Source organism: Bufo bufo, chromosome 7, assembly GCF_905171765.1.
Source record: "Bufo bufo chromosome 7, aBufBuf1.1, whole genome shotgun sequence".
In the NCBI taxonomy this organism is placed as follows: Eukaryota; Metazoa; Chordata; class Amphibia; order Anura; family Bufonidae; genus Bufo; species Bufo bufo.
Window position 1 is genome coordinate 20,847,151 of NC_053395.1, and position 20,606 is coordinate 20,867,756.

The following is a 20,606-nucleotide window of genomic DNA, read 5'->3' on the forward strand; positions in this document are numbered from 1 at the left end:
GGACTGGACCCAGAGGGCTTGTGATGAGACTTTCTGTTTTAACCTTTGCATTCTGCCCAGCCAAATCAACAGGGGTTCCCAGTCTCTGAGAACCTTCAGCTATGAGGTGCAGAGGATGCATTCGCTCTCAGCCCCTGCTGTCTGAGGAGGCCCAAAGTCTCCTCTACCACAAAAGAAGACAATGGCGCACCATAGTTGTGGGGCCTCTTCCCTTTCTGTCTCATTCACAGCAAGCTGGCGGAATTCCTCTTTAAAGCTTGACAGCTGCCGCAGCCATTACCTTGGTAGTGCGCCTCACATAAATAATAAATGCAGGACATGCTGTTTATGAACAGCTGATCTCAGCGCTCATCTGCAGAGTCCGGATACTCCAGGTGAAGCCGCCTGACCTCACATACCTGCCTTTTTTTTTTCCACTTGAGCTCTGTGGACGAGCTGGGCCGCCGAGGACATGGAGAGCAGCGCAGCATAACAAAAGATATCTCCCAATCTCAATATGCTGAGTGAAATTAGAGGAACAATCCTCCCAGGATCTGACAGAGCCGGCGGGAGATTGATTTTTAACCACGGACATTCATATTGCGACGACCGGGCCACAGGGGTGGAGTGAGTGAGTGAGAGTGATGATGTGCTGATTGAGGGTAGTAGTTGTACTCACTTTTCCTTAGCTCCCTGGGCCGGCGTGCTGTGGAGAGCAAGACTACACAAAATCCTCCGGGGCACTCTCTATCGCAGGGAACACCAGCCAGATGGAAGTTGAGGTGCCCTTGATGGTAATGGGTATGCTTAGAGTGCTTTGGTGGCTGGGCCCCTGTGTTCGTGACGCCAGCACCGTGAGGTGCAAATTAGGAGATGAAGTAGAATGATGAGAGAGGCAGTAGTTGAACCAAACAGGAACTTTACTTGTAAGTTGTAGTCTTGCAATAAGTAGCATTCAATATCATTCCTTTGTCTTACATGAAGTTGGTAAAGAAAAGATGATAAAGCTGCAAATCCCAATTAGCAGGCTCTGTGAGGTGTAGTCTGTAGGTTCCAGGTTAACTTATGCAGGAGTGGTAATGATACTTGGTTCCTGATCTTGCTCTGGCTATTCAGTCTTGCAATAATATGAATCCTCTGGTACTAATAGTATACAACTAGAGATGTCGCGAACATAAAAATTTTCCGTTCGCGAACGGCAAACTCAAATTTTCGCAAATGTTCGCGAACGGGCAAACCGCCATAGACTTCAATAGGCAGGTGAATTTTAAAACCCACAGGGACTCTTTCTGGCCACAATAGTGATGGAAAAGTTGTTTCAAGGGAACTGTGGCATGCCGGAGGGGGATCCATGGCAAAATTCACATGGAAAATTACGTAGTTGACGCAGAGTCGGGTTTTAATCCATAAAGGGCATAAATCACCTAACATTCCTGAATTGTTTGGAATAACGTGCTTTAAAACATCAGGTATGATCAGGTAGTGTAAGAGTTACGCCCGCTTCACAGTGACAGACCAAACTCTGACAGACCAAACTCCCCGTCTAACACACCGCAAACAGTCCATTTGCACAACCGCAGACTCCCCATTTGCACAAGGTTGGATACCAAGCTAGCCATGTCCCGTTCCTTGTCCTCACTGACATCATTGAAGGTCTCTTCCTCCACCCAGCCACGTACAACACCAAGGGTCCCCGAAAGGTGACAACAAGCCCCCTGGGACGCCTGCTGTGGTTGGTCTTCCACCTCCTCAAAGCAACCTTCCTCCTCTGACTCCTCTTCTTCAGACTCCTCTCTCTGCGTTGCCGCAGGTCCAGCAATCGACAACGACAAGGCTGCTTCTGGTGGTGATGGTGACCACAACTCTTCCTCTTCATGCTCATCTACGGCCTGATCCAGCACTCTTCGCAGGGCACGCTCCAGAAAAAACGCATATGGGATGAGGTCGATGATGTTGCCTTGGGTTTGACTGACCAGGTTTGTCACCTCCGCAAAAGGACGCATGAGCCTACAGCCATTGTGCATGAGCGTTCAGTAACGCGGCAAATAAATACCCAGCTCCGCAGAGGCTGTCCTCTTTTTTTTTTTTTATTAAAAAAATCTGTTCTTACCAGTTTAATCTCTGTTTTAGGGGCCGGTGTATGGAATAGATTTTAGGAACCGGGAGATGGAAAAAGATGGTTGGTCGGTCCTCTTACTTCCAATTTGGGGCACTGCGCGTGTGCCGTGCAATGTACTGTGCCACCCTATATGAGTGGTGTGTTAAGTAGTACTATTCTTATCAGTTTAATCCCTGTTATGTCCCCTATCAGGGGACGTGTATCGAATAGATTTTAGACAACCGCAAAGAGTTGTCAATAGTTGACACACTCATGACATAAATTTTATTCCTCAATGCGTCAATCTTGGTGTAGAGATGACTGTGCTCGTGCGCACGTTTGGAAGATTGCAGGCGATGGGGGTTTTTCAAAGCCTATGGTCGTGCTGAGGTAGTTCAGTGACAGTTAAGTGACCCAGAAAACAATGATTCTGCAGTGTGGGCCCATTGTTGGCCTAGTAGGCTTTAATGATCACCTTAGATGATCACAAAGAAAATTTATGTTTTTTCTATGCAAAATTATCCATCTGGGGTGTGCCAACATTGCCAACACACTCATAGAGGTGATCGCTTCATTGTGGTACGCAAGCCCCTTCACCACAACAAGGTAACGATCACGAAGGGGAATTGACACATGTATGTGCCTTTTGTTTTGTCTTTGCAGCAACAGAGGCCAGAAAAATTAGGCATGTACACATGCCTGAAAAATTAGGTATTGTTGCAGCGGCCGGAAAAATTGATGTTTTCCAGGCAGAAAGTGCACTAAAACATTGCGGCTTGAACCCTAGTTGGTGCCGGAGAAGTCACGCAAGTCATCCGGCATGCAGAGATAAAATACAGCAGCGTGTGGACCATTTTTAGCCCAAGGCAGCTGATCTCATCAGGCCTTTTTTAGTCAAATGCATCCCCCACTGTCAGTCCCTTCGGGATCCATGCCTCATTCATCTTAATAAAGGTGAGGTAATCTAGACTTTTTTGACCTAGGCGACTTCTCTTCTCAGTGACAATACCTCCTGCTGCACTGAAGGTCCTTTCTGACAGGACACTTGAAGCGGGGCAGGCCAGAAGTTCTATCGCAAATTGGGATAGCTCAGGCCACAGGTCAAGCCTGCACACCCAGTAGTCAAGGGGTTCATCGCTCCTCAGAGTGTCGATATCTGCAGTTAAGGCGAGGTAGGGTGGACCCCGAAGGGCTGTGGCGATGCGTAGGACTTAAAAAGCTCTGCATGTCCTCCATCAACAACACGTCTGTAAAGCGTCCTGTCCTTGCCGGCGTGGTTGTGGTAGGAGGAGTATAACTTTCACCTCTTCCCCTGTTGTGCTGTGACATCACCCTTATACGCTGTGTAAAGCATACTTTTTAACTTGTTTTGGAACTGCTGCATCCTTTCCGACTTCCGGTAATTCGGTAACATTTCAGGCACTTTCTGCTTATACCGGGGGTCTAGTAGCGTGGCCACCCAGTACAGGTCGTTCTCCTTCAGCCTTTTTATACGAGGGTCCCTCAAAAGGCATGACAGCATGAAAGATCCCATTTGCACAAGGTTGGATGCCGAGCTACTCGTGTCCCGTTTCTCATCCTCACTGATCTCATTGAAGGTCTGTTCTTCCCCCCAGCCATGTACAACACCACGGGTACCAGATAGGTGACAACGAGCACCCTGGGATGCCTGCTGTGGTTGGTCTTCCTCCTCCTCAAAGCTACATTCCTACTCTGACTCCTCTTCCTCAGACTCCTCTTCCAGCGTTGCCGCAGGTCCGGCAAGCGATGATGACAAGGCTGTTTCTGGTGGTGATGGTGACCACAACTCTTCCTCTTCACGCTCATCTACAGCCTGATCCAGCACTCTTCGCAGGGCACGCTCCAGGAAGAAAACAAATGGGATGATGTCGCTGATGGTTCCTTCGGTGTGACTGACTAGGTTTGTCACCTCCTCAAAAGGACGCATGAGCCTACAGGCATTGCGCATGAGCGTCCAGTAACGTGGCAAAAAAATACCCAGCTCCGCAGAGGCTGTCCTAGCACCCCATTCATACATCCACAGAGGCTGTCCTAGCACCCCGGTCATACAAATACTCGTTGACGGCTTTTTCTTGTTGGAACAGGCGGTCGAACATTAGGAGTGTTGAATTCCAACGTGTCGGGCTGTCGCAAATCAAGCGTCTCACTGGCATGTTGTTTCGCCGCTGAATATCGGAAAAGTGCGCCATGGCCGTGTAGGAATGCCTGAAATGGCCACACTATATATAAAAAAAAAGCAGACTGATGTACTAGCCCTAAAAAGGGCTTTTTGGGGTGCTGTCAGGACACTGTCCTTACAGCAGATCAGATGAGTCTTTGAGGACTGGAGTGGACACTGAATACACTGGCCTAGCTTACGATTTCCCTATTAATTCAGCAGCAGCTGCACTCTCCCTGCTCTCACTAACACTGCAGCTTCAGAATGAATCTAAGATGGATGCTGTCCTTGCTTTTTGATAGGAGGTGGGAGGGTCTGGGAGGGAGGGTATGCTGATTGGCTGGAATGTGTCTGCTGACTTTGAGGTACAGGGTCAAAGTTTGCTCAATGATGTCGTATAGGGGGCGGACCGAACATCGCATATGTTCGCCCGCCGCGGCGAACGCCAACAAGCGATGTTCGCCGGCGAATAGTTCGGGACATCTCTATATACAACCCAGGGGCGGTCTCCCTCATGGCAGGCAAACTCTCTGCTCCATTCTGCTTGAAGACGTCCTATAAGCCTGGGTACTTATGCATAAAGCGTTGTACAATCAGATTCAACACATGTGCCATGCATGGCACATGTGTCAACTTGCCCAAATTCAATGCCGCCAACAAATTGCTTCCGTTGTCACACACCACTTTGCCGATCTCCAGTTGGTGCGGAGTCAGCCACTGATCCACCTGTGCGTTCAGGGCGGACAGGAGTGCTGGTCCGGTGTGACTCTCTGCTTTCAGGCAAGTCAACCCCAAGACGGCGTGACACTGTCGTATCCGGGATAGGAGTAGAGGAGGTGGCAGCAGGCCTGCCTGCAAGTCATGGCGGTGTCACCAACTCTTCTGCAGAGCCACGCATTCCATGCTTGGCAGCCGTCAGCAGGTTTACCCAATGCGCAGTGTAGGTGATATACCTGCCCTGACCGTGCTTTGCAGACCAGGTATCAGTGGTCAGATGAACCCTTGCCCCAACACTGTGTGCCAGACATGCCATGACTTCCTTTTCCACAATAGAGTACAGGTTGGGGATTGCCTTTTGTGAAAAAAAAATTCGGCCGGGTACCTTCCACTGCGGTGTCCCAATAGCTAAAAATTATTTGAAGGCCTCAGACTCCACCAGCTTATATGGTAAAAGCTGGCGGGCTAAGAGTTCCGACAAGCCAGCTGTCAGACGCCGGGCAAGGGGGTGACTGTGACATTGGCTTCTTACGCTCAAACATGTCCTTGACAGACACCTGACTGTGGGCAGATGAGCAGGAACTGCTAAAGGTGAGAGGCGGAGTGGCGGGTGGTTGAGAGGGGGCAAGGAGGACAGCAGTGGTTGACGTGGCTGAAGATGCTGGACCAGGAGGAGGATGCTGGCTTTGAGTTTGTGTGCTGCTTGTACTCATCATGTGTTGATCCCATAGGCGTTTGATGTGAGATCATGTGCCTTCGCAAAGCAGTTGTACCTCGGTGGGTGTTGGACTTCCCACGACTCAGTTTCTTTTGACACAGGTTGCAAATGGCATCGCTGTTATCAGAGGCAGACACACAAAAAAAATGCCACACTGCTGAGCTTTGCAATGACGGCATTCTGGTGGTGGCAACAGCATGCGTTGATTGGCGTGCTGTCTGGCTGACCCCGGGTGCCGATACATGCTGTCTGACTGTGCCACTAGCTCTTTACGACGACCTCCCCCTGCTTCCAACTCGTCTCCTCCTCCTCCTCTCTGTCTCCCCATCTGGACTTTCCCCCTGTTCTTCTTTTCTCCAACTGATGTGTAAATAACTCCTCTGACAGATCAAGTGAAGCGGCTGTGGTGCTAGTGTTGGTGGTGGCGGCAGGCGGGCAAGTGGTAACTTGAGATGTGCCCGAAGCTGAGCTGGAGGAGGATGGTGTGTCAAGGTTCCGAGCGGAAGCTGTAGAAGATTGGGTGTCCTGTGTTAGCCAGTCAACTATGTCCTCAGAACTTTTCGAGTTCAGGGTACGTGGCCTCTGAACACTGGGCATTATTCTAGGGCCAAAGGAAATCACAGAACCACGACCACGACGGCCCCTGCGGGGTGGCCTGCCTCTGCCTGTCATTTTTTTTTAGATTAGTGGTACTATGCGTGCAAGGTACTGTGCCACCCGATATGAGTGGTGGGCACTGGCAGTGGACACAGTACAGTCTGTGGGCCTGACACACTGGCAGGCAGCAACTGCAATTATATTACAGAGAAAAAATTGTATTACTTTTTTATCTGCAAGCTATTGTGCCACCAGATGAGTGGTGGGCACTGGCAGTGGGCACAGTACACTCTGTGGGCCTGACACACACTGGCAGACAACTGCAATATACAGTACAGACCAAAAGTTTGGACGCACCTTCTCATTCAAAGAGTTTTCTTTCTTTTCATGACTATGAAGGCATCAAAACTATGAATTAACACATGTGGAATTATATACATAACAAACAAGTGTAAAACAACTGAAAATATGTCATATTCTAGGTTCTTCAAAGTAGCCACCTTTTGCTTTGATTACTGCTTTGCACACTCTTGGCATTCTCTTGATGAGCTTCAAGAGGTAGTCCCCTGAAATGGTCTTCCAACAGTCTTGAAGGAGTTCCCAGAGATGCTTAGCACTTGTTGGCCCTTTTGCCTTCACTCTGCGGTCCAGCTCACCCCAAACCATCTCGATTGGGTTCAGGTCTGGTGACTGTGGAGGCCAGGTCATCTGGCGCAGCACCCCATCACTCTCCTTCATGGTCAAATAGCCCTTACTTTCAAAGTTTTCCCAATTTTTCGGCTGACTGACTGACCTTCGTTTCTTAAAGTAATGATGGCCACTCGTTTTTCTTTACTTAGCTGCTTTTTTCTTGCCATAATACAAATTCTAACAGTCTATTCAGTAGGACTATCAGCTGTGTATCCACCTGACTTCTCAACGCCACTGATGGTCCCAACCCCATTTATAAGGCAAGAAATCCCACTTATTAAACCTGACAGGGCACACCTGTGAAGTGAAAACCATTTCAGGGGACTACCTCTTGAAGCTCATCAAGAGAATGCCAAGAGTGTGCAAAGCAGTAATCAAAGCAAAAGGTGGCTTCTTTGAAGAACCTAGAATATGACATATTTTCAGTTGTTTCACACTTGTTTGTTATGTATATAATTCCACATGTGTTAATTCATAGTTTTGATGCCTTCATAGTCATGAAAATAAAGAAAACTCTTTGAATGAGAAGGTGTGTCCAAACTTTTGGTCTGTACTGTATATATAAAAATAAAAGCAGACTGATGTACTAGCCCTAAAAAGGGCTTTTTGGGGTGCTGTCAGGACACTGTCCTTACAGCAGATCAGATGAGTCTTTGAGGACTGGAGTGGACACAGAACACTGGCCTAGCTAACGATCTCCCTATTAATTCAGCAGCAACTGCAATCTCCCTGCTCTCACTAACACTGCAGCTTCAGAATGAATCTAAGATGGATGCTGTCCTTGCTTTTTGATAGGAGGTGGGAGGGTCTGGGAGGGAGGGTATGCTGATTGGCTGGAATGTGTCTGCTGACTTTGAGGTACAGGGTCAAAGTTTGCTCAATGATGTCGTATAGGGGGCGGACCGAACATCGCATATGTTCGCCCGCCGCGGCGAACGCCAACAAGCGATGTTCGCCGGGAACTGTTCGCCGGCGAATAGTTCGGGACATCTCTATATACAACCCAGGGGCGGTCTCCCTCATGGCAGGCAAACTCTCTGCTCCATTCTTTGAAAAGGTTGTCTGAACTATAGTTCAAGTAGTGCCTGGCCTTGACTCTACAATGTAGGATTACTAAATCCTGCTTCTGGATTCTAAAAGTTCAAGTAGCTTATCTCTTGGGCAAGGCCCAGGAGAACAGAGCAAAATCTGTCTCCTCTCCTAACTCCTCACTCCTAATCTAAATCTCTCTAACTTCCTGTGGCTGACCTATATAAATGGTGTTATAGTGACCTCTAGTGTTTGTAGTGTGTAATGCATTTTACCAGCCTGTAATAGGAATTTAGCAGCATTGACAAAGGAAAATACAGTGATTAGTGCAAGATGACATGAAAGGGCATATAGCAATTTGGAGTGGCCCATAGACACATAAGTGGGACACTACAATATATTTATGGACCTGTTCCATGGAGCTCAATGTGTATATGTGGACAGACAGCATCCTTGGGCCAGTATAGGGTTAAACGTCACTTGCTGCCCTTGTGCGGTTCATTCCATGTATACTTCTGTGGATATGTGGGGTCACTGTCTAGCCAAAAAATCATGACACATGCTTACCTAGATCACTATGGTCTGGTGGATCCTGTCATCTGCCCTGATGATAGCTTTACCGCAATGATGAATCTTCTGTACCCCAGTCCTTGATTTTGACTGATGTATTGAAATACAGTGAAATTCCAATAATCCGGCATCCTTGGGACTTACAGCTGCCAGGTCTACCAGGATCGGACTGGCCCATCTGAGTACCAAAGGATCCTTCGGTGGGCCCATGCTCTGACAATAATGGACCCCTATTAAACCAGGGCCCATAAGGTCCGATATACACAGAAGGTGGGTTCTCAGAATAATTTTCTCTGGTGGGCCCAAGGGACTTCAGTCTACTATAATAAATGGTGTACATCCGATAAATTGTCAATTGTTAGATATCGCCCTCCGTGACATAAGTGAAGAGCCTTCTCCGCTATGATGGCGTCACGAGGGTTTGCCGCTATTGTAGCATCCTCGCCTTTCTGCTGCTAAGGGGACCCCATGCAGCCAATATGTCATTCACTCCTCGAGGCCTAAAGTAAAATGTTGGATTGTGGGTGTCCTGAGTGTTTCCACAACGGCGCATGCTTCAGGTCGGTGTCTCCTGTTGCATAAGACGTCGCTATAATGTAAATGACGGGCTTAGTGTGGAAAGCAATTAAGAACCCATTGATAAGATATCGCCTTAATTACGCTAATGGCCGCCGTCCGCTCCCACTGCCTGTCTCCGCCACAGGCTTTTGGCTTTCGCATCTCCGGGTGTAATTATAGAAATAAAAGAATTAATGAGTCTTTTGTAAATCATCGTTCAGAATGGGAGGTAATTACCGGTCGCTTGGTGGTAATTTGAGGTAAGGCGGGTGTGTACAGTTGTAGGGGTGATATTCTGAGAAGCGATAGAAAAGTATTCAAAAATGAATAAAATTGTATAATATCTAATTAACCAGAAACCAACCGGGCACCACTGTTGTGACGAATGAGGAAACCTGGCCATCGTCATCGGCCATAATTACCTTCGGTTCCTTCGCAAAAAACGCACAACAGGTTAGTCCATGTGCAGCTGGGGTAAAAGGGTCCTGAAAGTGCCGCAGGAGCCGCCATATCTATCCGATTGCTTGTGCATTGAGGAATTGCATTTTGAGATGTGTGATCTCAAGTGGAGCATCTCTACTAACAGTGCCAGCAAGCATGCCCCCAATAACAGTGCCAGCAAGCATGCCCCCAATAACAGTGCCAGCCAGAGCTCCCCCATTAATGTTACCAGCCAGAGCTTCCCCTTTGACATTGCCAGCCAGAGGAACTTAATGAGGTATCATTTTACTCAGCAGGGTCAATTATACAAGGCATTGTGCTGATTGCTTTAATTTAAGGTTGATCCTGCTGACAGGTACGCATTAACTCACGTATGGGCAGTTCCCTTACAATTACCCAAACTACACCCTTAAGAAATAGGGGGTCATAAGGAAGAGCAGGAAAACCTGTCCCTGTGCTTGATGCCAGATGATACTTGCTGATTCATTGTCGATTTTCCACAGCAAAATACTTCCAGCGTGAACGTCTCCTTACACCATCATTGTGCAAAATTATAACATTCTGTTACCTGCAGCCTCCCCTAGGGGGAGCTCACTGCATACAGATTTATACAGCTCCCAATCAGCCTATTAAAAGCTGCACAAATCCCTATGCATTGAGCTCCACCTAGTGGCGGCTGCAGACAGCAGGTTAGTCCACAGAGGAGATGTATACTGGTGGTTTTCCACTTATGGGTGGAGTTTTCCTTTAGGCCACCTGTCCATGGTCACTATATGGGCCAGTCCCCACTGGACTCTTATCAGGTGCTCACTTATTTTGTGAAATGCCACTGCTGTTCTAAGAAAGAACATAGGCCTGCAAATAAAAGAGGAGTATGATTCCCTGAGCCCAGGAAGAACCAAAAACTATAGAAGATAATCTTCTGTGACGTCACAGGCAACCTGATGATGTCACTCATGAGCTAATCCGTTGTATAGTGTGGTTAATTGCTTTATTGTGTAACTAGCACGATATATAATTGCGCCTCCTCACTCTAGACTCTTCCTATAGGGGCCTATGGACCCCCCAAGCTTTAGGGCCTGGGCCGGACCGCTTTGCGACAGCCTTTCCTATCTCATAGGCCATGGATGTATAAGTTCACTATGGAAGAATGCCGCATTCACCTGGCCCCTTGTGTCTTTTCGGGACGGGGTGAACGACTGGTAGATGTGTGTCTGTGGCATGTGTCGGAGGCCGTGCTGACCATGTTTATGTAGAGCAGTCTGTTTCAGGTGTCCTAATCCTAAACCCATGCGCAGCTGTCCAGGATCAACCGATAAAGCCAGAAATTAGCCAGAAAATGAATAAAGTTATTGACCGTCTATTAATAGTGAGTTACCTGGAACAACCCATAATAAGCGAGGGGAACGAGTGCAAGAACGGCTCTCCATTCATTCATCATGTGCTAGAAAGTGAGCAGTTAGACAACTGTTATTAATAATCGCCATTTATCCAGTGCCAGCTTATTCCGCGGCACATTACATTTAGAGGGTACATGTAGGACGGAAATCAGAAGTTACAGGATATCAAACAACTTGCTAATGGAAAAGATCCTGATGGCAGAATCCATAATGATTATCAGTTTTCATGACCTTCCGTTGACTTTGTGCCCTTCTGGATCTTTGGGTGGTGTCCCGTGCAGCGACCACCACATGGACAATAGCCCAATGCCCAATTTGTTTGTTAACAGCCATGCGGTTTTAGGCAAATTAGCAGTTAGCAACAAGGTAACACTTTATTTCATTTGCTAACCACACAAACACAGGGATTTTGATCACACTAAATACCCAATTCATTTCAACCCTATCCCGCTGAGGAGATCATCAGAACTGGATTTAGGTGAAGATATGGCCATGCAATTGGTCTTTGTTTGGAGGTGTTGCCCCGTTGGCGAGGAACAGGGTCAGGCTGGCAGAGGATCCTCTGGTGGGCCTAGTCTCTGAAGCCATGGTGGTCCCCAAAGGTCCAGGAGAAAAATACCAATTGGAGCTGCCTTTGGAGATAAACACTTGCCACTAGGGTCTGTTACTTTGATTCAAAAGTTATTGGACTTTATTGATGACATACTGTAGGTGTTGGACCCAAGAAAAATCTCCTCTGCTGGGCCCAAGAAACCCCAATCCGACACTGGTGAGGAGTGGATTTAAACCAGGATAATAAAATTTGTGGCTGTGGTTTCACATTGTCACCAAATCTTGTGTCTCGTGGTTCCTGTTTAAGGCTAGCTGCTAAAGGGGTTGTCCAGCTTATTTCTTCATTTTATCTATGTCGTGGACAACGCTGTACACAATATAAAAATGGCTCTCCCCTGCCCCTCTTGGGGGCCGGGTCATCAGTCGTGAGTAATGTGTCCTCAATTGGCACATGAACCAGCAGTGACGTGCCATTTGGGATTGCCTCTGAGATCAATGCCCCTATCTGACCAAAGGTTTACAGGGACCGGAACAGAGCAGCGGGGAGCAGGTGCGTACGAGTTTTTGAACAGGCACAACGGGCTGGGGATCAAAGTAAAAAAAAGTCCAAAGAGTTGGACAACCTCTTTAACATGCAGGTTTCCCTCCATTCCTAGGCAGGTAAGTTGTGATACAAACAAGTACTATGAATTACTATTTGGGCATAGTCAGGAGAGGATGGTGGCATTACCAACTCAAGGAGAGGGAACTTTTTCATAGTTGCGTTCTATAAATCAGATTTACAGCAAGTATAATGATTAAGTACAACATGAGAAGGTGATTCATGCATGTTATTAGGGTAATAATGAAAAGTAAAATCAGTTCAAAAGGAATAATTTTTTTCCATGGAAACAACTTGTAGACGGTTAGACAGTGGGTAGATATTGGTAAGTATCGGTCAAATGGCATAAAGTGACACACAAACACAGTGGTCAGTACTAACGTAATACATCATATTAATAACCCACTGTCTCCTGAGACGTCACTGGACGTTCATGGGTCGGTCACTATGGGAAACACTATATAAATGTGTTTGTGTGGGTGGGTGACTGGTAATTTTTCCTTCTCGTCAGTTGCCTAGAATAGCGCACTGTCTACGTGAACACGGCTCATTACAAGACGAGATATAACTTTTCTTATCGAAGGACTGAAGTAAAGGGAGTTTGGCTCATAAGTCCACTTGTAGATGACTTGCTGCTGAAGTTCACCACTTTTTGAAAGCTCCCATGAAAGCCACATGTGGTCATGTTTGAGAGGGCTACCTTACCTATTGGGTTATGAAACCCTAAGGGGACTTTTGGTAGTATGTTCTTTTATGACAATGACGGATCTGTGCTCTCAAGTCTATAGTCTGGTCATTTACCCCATTGCATAGAAATATTATGATCCAACACCATATATGACTTATCAAGCTAGTCCTTTTGGACCAACAGGTTTGGAGGCCAGTGTACTATGTCACCTTACTGATACATTTCAAGATTTGGGGTTGGTCACATGTAAAACAAAAGATCAATAATGTTTCCTTAGAGTCTGTCCCTCCATTGGAGGATGTTCGCCTGTTCGTTCTTCCATGAGAGATGATTTTCAACAAACTCAAAAAGTTAGGAAATAGGTGATTTGGATTGGTTTTTCCTACCCCATCAGGTTCTAGAGACTCCATTGCATCTCTATGTGGTTGCACTACTTTCTCACTGCTTAAGCCTGATTGAGTCCTCCTCTAATTATATCTGGTTTGCCCCAACTCCCAGGTGTCCCTCGGCCCAGAGGAAATACTGTATTTCTATCTTATCTCATTGCTAGATTTTTAATACTATTTTATTTTTGAATCAACCCATAGGATTTTTCCATAGGACCAAGTGATGGGGACCAAAAACATCATCAAATAGGGTTGTCTTCTTGGGCCAAACATTTTGTGTCAGAACTTCTGGTGGGCCAGTCCGACTCTATCCAAGTTCTTTTTATTGTGTCAGAATCTTCCCATCGGAGTATCCTCCTAGTGGGCTAGCCCAATCATGCCCAACCCCTTCATGACCCCTGCTTCAGGAAAATTAGAAACTTGTCAGTTTAAAAAGGGGGTCAAAGTGCAAAACTGAAAGAAGTGGGGAAAAAAAGAACAACAAACCACAAAATTAAAAGAAATCACAGAGGAAAGTAAATTCCTTTCCACATGGACAAACCCCACCAGATACCCAGGGCCGATTATCTGTCTGGTTGGGTGTACACTGAGCTATGCTACCAAGGGTGGACTCTGTAAATGATGGCTTGTTTGGCCTCCCCGGATTAACATTGTGATGCAATCTTATTTTTCATAACATGGTCATGTCGCATCAATGAGTGTCATAAGGTCCAATCTGTTCTGTCTTTATTTACTTTACTATTTGCAGTAACACGTGATTAGCTTCTGTCTCATTAACCACTGAATGCACCCTTTCTTTAAAGGGGACTTGTCAATAGGTCACTTTAGTTACTCTCGGTCCCCCAAACATCGTTGAGGTGTCATCATGTGTTGCTGCTCTAAGAAAGGGACGGTAAGGCGTGGTGCACCTCAATGGGAAATAGGTCCAGAGAGTCAGGGTTTGAAGTAAACCAGTGTGCTTCTTAACTGGAGGAACTCAAGTGCAAAACAATACAGGCAGTGCACTGAGCTGGCTTCTCCAGTCTCATCTTGGAAACAAAAAGCTTTCATGCTAAGAAAGGCCTGAGCTAGCTCTCTCTCAGAAGGATGGCTCCCTAGCCATAGGCTGGTGGCCCAGGGTCTGTGGCTCAGTCGTTCGGCTGGCTCCCTGGTCACAGGGCTGATGACCCAGGGTCTGTGGCTCGGCATCCCTTTCTCAGCACCTTCTTCTGGTCACTCATGCAGTCTGGCAGAGTCTCTCTTACCAAGCACTGATCCAAATCTGTAGATAACTAGGGGCTCTGACTGCTCTCCTTATATGCAGTTTCTAGCTGAACTAGAACCTTCTAGTGGGAGGAGTGGAGTGGAGAAGCACAGCCTAAACAGAAACAATGGTACAATTTCTGTCCATCATAGACTTGTGAGGGGAATTAATGCAAGCATTATGGGAATGAATAACCAGACACAAACAAATCTTCAGAGATAAACAACAGAGCTAAACCAGGCAGTCAGAAGGTCAGTGTGTCTGTTTTTTATCCTCCAAAACTTTGCATAGGTAGAAAGTCATAAAGTCTCTCAGTATTAGCTGGCTGTGCATTAAACCACAGTGCAGTGCAGCTATAGTGTAATAACAGTGCAAATGAACAGGATATATTATAATAAATATAAATGCAGAGCAACGATATTAAATAGTGTAAGTGCACACAATAGCACAAATCAGATTGCAATAAAGTAGTGAGTTGATGGCTTTGCATAGTGGCAATAAGGGCAAATGTCCATAGTCCAAAGTACCCTTGCTCCAGGGCATTACACCTCCATGACCCATGATGTGGACCTGTATAGAAAAAGTCAGCTGTTTAGAAAGTAAGCTCTGTGGGATCCCCATTCCTTGTTACAGTATGGTGTCCACATTATAATAAATAAAAAAATAATAATGGCTGCACACACATATAAGCAGTAAAGCTGAGAAATGGGGATCATTCTAAATTCAAGTGGTACTATACCTACTATTGGAATCAATGGAAGCTCTTAGCGCACATTTTGATCAAACTTTTGTGTCGGGCCGGGGGGGGCATGGCCGAACCAACATGGAGTGAGGAAGCAGGAACGCAGTGCTCCTCCAAAATCCTGTAAATTACCCTATAAACACCTGGCATAATCGGGGTTGTTTGAGCCCATACAGATAACATCAGATCCCTTAACCATCAGGGACACTTCGCTTAGAACTGAACGCTGCGGCTCGGCTGTCGCACTGCAGGAGCTGACAGCGCATAGGAGAAGAGCAGGGAGACGCGGCCGGAGGAGAGTGCGGAACGGAGCTGAGGCAGGATTCATCGGACCGCAAGGTGCACACTGCAGCAATGGCAAACCGACAGTAGCTCTGACATCTTACCTTAGGCTGCTGCCGGTGCCTGCTGGACTCACGCGACCCGCGGCTGTAGCGGAAGGAAGTCGCGTGGTGGGCGCCATCTTGCCTGTAAAGTTAGTGCGCCGCGGCGCTTCTCTCTATTCCGGAAGACGAAGTGGGACGGCGAGACAGAGTATATCAGTGTCAGCTGCTCTTACATCAAAGATAGACCATCTCCAGTCTGATCTTAGCTGTTTACGGCACGATTTTGACAAAATTCGCGAGAGAACGTCTGCAGTGGAGCAAAGAGTAAGCGACGTGGAAGATGCGTCTAGAACAGTTGGAAATGACACCAGGCAGCTGTTACAACAGGTCCAGATGCTACAAGCCAGAGCGGAAGATGATGAAAACCGCAGCAGACGTAACAACGTCCGTATCCTGGGCTTACCGGAGTGAGTGGAGGGGTCTACCCCAGAAATATTTGCGGAACAACTCATAAAAGAAGTATTGCTTTGTTATAGAGAGGGCGCACCGGGTTCCAACCAGGCCCTTACCGCCGGGATCCCCTGCTAGGCCTTTCATTATGAAAATCCTGAACTACAAGGATAGAGACGCTATTTTGCTAGCTGCTAGACAGAAGGGCAACATCAGCTATGAGAATGTCCGCTTGTCATTGTACCCGGACTTTACTGCCGAGGTCCAGAAGAAAAGGAAGCAGTTTACTGAGGTCCGAGCGCGACTGAGAGATAAAAACGTGAAATATGCAATGATCTACCCTTCTCGCTTGAGGGTGCAAGATGGAGAAACGGTCTGTTTCTTTAATACTCCTGAATAGGCTACAGAGTGGATTGATAGAAATCTGAATGCAAGGCCTCACCGCTGACGGAATGAACTCTGGCGATGACAACTGAAGGAGCTAATAATTGCTTAAATGTTAGATTGTATTGCTGACAGGGTTGTTAAGGGGGGGGGGGGGCACGAGTATTATGTTTCACCACACCACTATTACTCTTGTAACAATCCCTGTTCTTTGATTTTGTCTATTGATCAGATGTTAACCCTATATATACGTATGCTGGGTGGCAATACCCTGAACCAACATGCACTGTTATAGGAGGAACAGTTTATTTACTTTCTCTCACTAAGGTACCTATATGGTATACGAGTTCACCTAATGAGTTAGGGTAGGCTATCATGTCCGGAAGTTGCTAGTTCAGGGTTTCAGGCTCAACTATGTTAGGAAGGTTTGGGTGGGGTGGGCTGGAGAGGGCGTTTATATTGGAAGGTTCTTTGATGTGCTATGTATGTGTGTGTGTGTGTGTGGGAATGTGCCTTCATTGGGCGGAGATTTTGGATATTCTCTCTTTGGTGGGATAAATGGCGTTAATTAAGCTGCTTTCCTGGAACGTTCGGGGTCTTAATAATAAGATTAAAAGATCTTTAGTTTTCAATTATCTGAAGAGGTATAACCCTGACATAGTGTTATTGCAAGAAACACACCTGCAAGGCCAGAAAGTACTCGTCCATGGATAGGCCCCACATATCATGCAGTTTATTCACGCTAGAGGTGTTTCTATCTTAATTGCTAAAAGTCTCCCGTTTCACATACTCTCTGTACAGTTAGACCCTTATGGTAGATATGTGATTCTACATGCTTGTGTCAGAGGCCTGCAGTACTTAATTGTGGGTCTCTATATCCCTCCGCCATTCCGCAGAGAGGTCCTAGATTTAATTATAGCTAAAATAGCAGGGTTTATGGGCGACTACAATGCCACTTTAGATCCAGTACGGGACAGATTGATTCCCCAGGCCTCACACAACCATGTGCTGTCACGTTGGGCTAAGACGTGGCGTTATTTTCATCCCACAGATGCACAATTCTCGTGCTATTCGGCTTCTACTGGCTCACTTTCTCATATAGATCTGGCCTTTGTCAGCAGAGATTTATCCCCTTATATCTGTCACCACCAGACATCTGAGAAGCTCTGACAGACGTTCTTCAGAACCTCCCCCTTGAGGTTTCTTTTGTTTTGCTTTAGTTTCCTCATCTCGTTAGCCTCTCTCAGCTGTCATGTAGATGCTGTCACGCACTGATTGCATCCCTTTAAATCCCTTCCCATACTGCATCACTTTGCGGTTTATACAACTTCCTGGAGTGTATGCATGCTGGATGCTACTACTGAGTCTTCTACAGATAAGTTTTGTTCATTAATTTGTATTTTCCTGTTTGCTGGATCCCAGGTGACCCTGACTCCCTCCGTATCAAGTGTAGGGAGCCGGTGGTCGTGTCCCGTCACTATTATAGGGTGTTCAGGGGTTATACAGTCAAGGTACGAGGATATGCGATCTTCTACCATTGAGAATTTTGCATAGGCTGAGCAGTTAGGGAGAGAGCCAGGTCTGTTGCAGGGCTTTCCCTTTGGTTCCTTAGTTTTGGATCCAGTCAGTCGGATCTTCCTTTTGTGTCTTCTAGTTTGCTGTACACCTTCCGTGACAATATCAAGTCCAGTGATTATCTGCCGAGAGGTGTTTCAGATCATGCCCCCCTCCTTCTGATTTTGTCACAGCCATTGGCTCCGGCCGATAAGCAGTGGCGGTTAAATCCCATGTGGCCCGAGGTCTTACCAGTGGTGAGCGATGGCCTAGACGTTATGGGAAACTACTGGACAGAAAATGAAGGATCTACGAATCCCCTGGTAGAATGGGATGCTTTTAAGTCAGTAATGAGGGGGGCATTGATTGCTGCTATAGCAACTCACAGAAAGGAACTGAATATCAAGCGGATGAAACTGGAGATGGAGCTAGCTGATAGAGAGAGAGGTTATTTATACTAGATCCGTGTTCTGAGAAGCAGACTATGTGGCTGGATGCACAGCGTAGGTTTACTTTACATTTAACTGAATATACTCAGAAGAAACTTTTGAATCAGAGACAAACCATTTTTTCAGGTGGTGATAAGTGTGGTAGGGCCTTGGCATATTTGGCTAGATCTGAGACTCGGCAAACGGTGGTGGCGGGAGTTCTGAATGACCAAGGGATCTCGTTGAGGGAGCCTAGAGATGTCTGCCGCCAGTTTGCCTCCTATTATGCGAACTTGTATGCCCCCAAGACCACGTGCACCTCGGGGGAGATTGCCAATTTCTTAGCAGGTATTAATATTCTTTCTTTGGACAGAGATGACAGGGAGGCCCTAGCGTCGGATATATCAGACCTAGAGATTGAAGTGGCCATTAGCTCTTTAGCAACCCAAAAAACCCCGGGACCCGATGGATTTCCTGTTGAATGGTATAAGCGAATTTCTAAGGACCTTGTTAATAGATTAGGGAAGCTGTTGAGCTTTCATTATATGCTGATGATATGTTGGTATACCTAGCTGATCCAGGGAAGTCCTTGGATACCCTTTTAAACGTTGTTGATCATTTTGGTAGCTTCTCGGGTCTTCGTGTGAACCGGGCCAAGTCTAGTCTTTGCCTAATTGATGACTCTGACCCAGCTCGCATTTCATTGAACAATAAGCTTCAGATTGTAGAGAAATTTACATATTTGGGAATTATTGTTCATAGAGAGGTGGCAAAGTTTTATGATTTGAATGTTGTTCCTACAATGCAATCCATTACTCGAAAATTGGAAGCATGGGAAAACCTACCTTTAAATCTCATTGGGCGTATCAATATTGTAAAATTGATTCTTCTCCCAAAGCTGCTATACCTATATAGAGCTGCCCCAACGCTACTTCCCAAGAAACACTTTACTACCATGGATAGAGTAATCACTCCCTTTCTATGGAACAAATCTTCTCCCAGAATAGCGAGATGCACCCTTCAGGCATCTTACCTGCGGGGAGGCCTTGCTTTACCCAACCTTGCAGTTGCAGTTAAATTATGTGGCGTGGTGGGTACAGGCAGACTTGGGTAATCCGGCGGTAGTGTTGGAGGCAGCTTTGTTGGGGTCCCATGAAGCACTTACGAACTTGGCATATAGGAGGGGGGCTGGTTCTGCAGTACATTATACCCAATCGATGGCGGTTGCAGTAAGGATTTGGGTTCAATGGAGTCAGATGCGCAACTCCGGCGAGAATAGTATTACTTGGTCGCCATATTTGCCATTGTGGAAAAACAGAGTGCTACCGGAGCTGTTCTCATTAATGGACTTTGAATTCTGGCTCCAAAAAGGGGTGCGTTACCTTACCCAACTGTATGATAAGGGCCTCTTAAGAACCTTTAACAGTTTGAAGCAGGAATTTAATCTGCCCCAACATAGTTTGTACAGATATTTTCAACTTAGACATGCCTGTCAGGCTCAGTTTGGCAGAGAACCTTTGAAGTTGGAGTGTGGCCCAGTGGAAGCAGTGGTTAGGAGGGTTCCTTTGGTCAAACCAGTGTCGGCTCTCTATGCATCGCTGATGGCGTTACAGGATTCTCCCCTTGATAACTCATTTGTCAGGTGGAGAAGGGATGTCGAAAGTTTGGAAGATATGCATATTAAAGAATTTAGCCATACATGGCGATCCACAGTGGTAAGTGCTAGGGATCAATTGATTCAAGTTAAGTGGCTTCACAGGATATATTATACCCCCGAGAGATTATTTAAAATGGGTAAATTACCAGACCCTCAATGCACGAGATGTGGACATGAAAACGTCTGCCTAATACACATGGTTTGGCAATGTCCGGTCATTTATGGCTTTTGGGAGGAGATTCATACTTATATTAATGATAAACTAGGCTTTCCTAATGTCTGTACTGAGCTGACGAGTCTGTTGGGGATAGCCAACGAGGTTGTTCCCACCAAATTTGGCAGGAAACCATACAGAATACTCTTGTTCTATGCCAGGAAAACTATCCTCCTAAATTGGAAACCTCCTAAGAGTCCTACTGTGGATACATCTAGTCAATACCGACCCCTGACCGTTTCATGAAGAGATGGGACCCTTGGATTGGAGCCCAAACTCTGATATCATAGGAGACAGCGGTGTTTGCTTCTGACCGATGAAGGTGTGTATGAATGTGTGTGTGCAGTACTTTTTACCATTCTGAGACATAATCTATTGGGTACTATTCATACTATTAAAATTGAT